Source organism: Curcuma longa, chromosome 1 (assembly GCF_044706935.1).
Source record: "Curcuma longa cultivar G26 ecotype Majalengka, Jawa Barat chromosome 1, ITB_CL_G26_1.1, whole genome shotgun sequence".
Taxonomy (NCBI): domain Eukaryota; kingdom Viridiplantae; phylum Streptophyta; class Magnoliopsida; order Zingiberales; family Zingiberaceae; genus Curcuma; species Curcuma longa.
This window is the reverse complement of record NC_133861.1, coordinates 146,486-149,267: the sequence shown is the minus strand read 5'-3', so window position 1 is coordinate 149,267 and position 2,782 is coordinate 146,486.

The following is a 2,782-nucleotide window of genomic DNA, read 5'->3' as shown; positions in this document are numbered from 1 at the left end:
TCTAGATATCATGTTGTAAATACTTTTAATCATTTCAAACTTTTAAATATTTTATGATATTTGTTTTATAGGCACAAGAAGTGCGAAGGACTATTAGGTGAAACATATAAGTTTAGAAGTGCGTAGGACTATTAGGTGAAACATATAAGTATTCGATGGAACGATGTCACATGATTAGTGAAATGTAAACGTTATGGGATCATTTATCTATTTATGAGTTTAGTGTGATAGTGAAAGGTTAAATTAGTTGAACGAAAAGGATATATATATTTTAATATTATTAAAAATATTTTGTGTTGAAAAAAATAATAAAAAAGAATGCTTCATTTTATTTTATTTTATCTTTATAATATCATTATTTTAGTAATCTTTATAATATCATCATTTTAGTAGTTTTGGTCAAATTGTTATTTCTAATAGTTATGATTAAAGTTAAAATTATTTTAGGTTTCAGATTTGCAATAAAGGTATTAGGTATTTGGCAATGGAAATGTTTTTAGAGTATTCTTTTGATATTTTTTAAAATAGGGTAATAAAATTAATGACACCTTTTAATATAGGTGGGTAAAAATAAAAAGAGCATTTTAATTTATGTAAATTGTTAATTTTTTAAAAAAATTAAAACAACTTCTAATTGGATATTTTATTTTAAAATATTCTTTATTATAATAGTTATTAAATAATTACTATAACATGAAAAATTAATTATTTTATTTTAATCAAAATTATTACATATAAAATATTATTATATTAAAATATTTTTTATTAAATTAAAATTATTTAAATTTCAATCAAATCACTTTAAGTTAATTTAAAATACTTCAAAATAGTTGTGTTGAATTTTAATTCCTAAATAATAAAATTTTAAACTTTAAATTCTAATTATTATTATATTAAAATATTTTTCTATCAACTTGACAAACATTAATTAAATTTTATTGAAATTATTTAAAAATAACTTGAAATGGTTCACAAGATAAGAGGACCAAAACACACCTTATGTGTTTCAGCCAAGAAGGAGAGGAGGAAGAAGAGAGATGATGAGCACTCTCTCTATTTAAAAATTACAAGGCTTAAGGGTCTTTGCCCATTGAGCTTCCTCTCTTTTTAATGCCTATAAATCACAATGAATACCAAAAACTCTCGGTATTCTTTTTGGCTCTTCATCTTCTATTCATCCAATGAATAGAATGTCTCTTGGCCTTCATCTTTAATAATATTTCATTAAATCTTTTAATGAACATTATCCATTATTAAGTGGTTGAGTCTAATCTAAATGAGTCTAACTCGGATTAGACTCAATCCCATAATCCAATTGGATTCATTTGAGTTTAACTCAATTAATCCAATTTCGGATCACATTTTAGTCAAACAAAAATCAATTTATCTCTGAAACATCGTGTTCTTTGTGTGGAACCTAATAGGTTTTTGTAACGTTGGTAATGTATCTAAATCACTTTAGACACATAAACAATGAGCGATATCTAGCAATGCATCATTGCTACATAAGTGACGAGAAAGTCGAGATCCGACTGATGTGAACCGCAAGTATACGGTTGTCGTCAAGTAATAAAAAGATATCAAACTACAGGGACTGTGTATTAGCAATAGTGATGTCACTGAGATAGTTATCTAGACTCGGAGGAAAACGAATTGGTTCAGGATGTTGGTTGTATATGACAGAGAAAGAGAGAGATTGGCTTGAGACTTATGGGTGAGATGGGTAAGTTTAGGATTTCGGATTTACATTCATGCTAGGTGATATCCCTAATTCATGTTTGTTCGCTTACTCTCAATGTTTACCACCTTGTGAGGATTCTAACCAAGACACTAACTTGACCTCGTCAGGCTTTGTCGGAGTTAAAACATGATACTCTAACGCTACGATGACTAGTTCGGGACGATACCTAGATAGCCTGGTGTAATGGCTCTCCCGCTGTCACCGGGTGCCCCAGCGTATACTACTGGTACACTACTTTCTGTCACCGAGCACCCGATTAAGGGATCCTTTCCTAGTCATCAATAGCCGTTAGCTATCCCCTAAGGGAGTTTACCATCATGTAAAGGTCACTTCGGAAAGTCCGGTTAAAGGTTAACCTTTTGTCACAAGGCACCCCGGTCATATGATCCTAAGATTCCCCTACACAGTAATCTACTCTACTTAATCATGCATATATGCTCACACAAATATTTCATCAAATACGTTCAAGGCACATAACACATGAAACAAAGGTAAACATCTCATTGAATAGGGAAAATGACATAAACTAGTTCATACATCACCATCGTTACATAGATGTTTATCCTAGACCCTAAACTCAAAGATCTACTCCATTACAAGAGGATTACAAAGAGAATACAAGAAGTAAAGCATCATCCACAAGAAGGGAGAAAACTTATCTATAAGCACAAGCATCTCTTGTAGATATTCTTGCTTTGGTATAGGATGGACTGGTGGAGAGAAGTAGGTGATGGTGGATCGGCGAAGGATGGAGCGTTTAGGGCCTCCCCTAGAGGGGGGAGGTGCCGTCACCAAGCCAAGACCAAGGGTTTTGGAGAATGACCCATGATAACTTCAAGGGGTGCCAAAAAGATGAATTTATAGGGGCCAGACACGCCCTCGTCATACGGCCGTGCCTGGGAGGCACGGCCGTGGCCTGTCATGCCTTTGGGAAATGAGTACGGCCGTGCCTGGGAGGCACTGCCGTGTACTGCCACTACTCTGGAAAACTAGCATGGCCGTGCCTTTAAGGCACGACCGGGAACAGCCGCTCCTGCACGG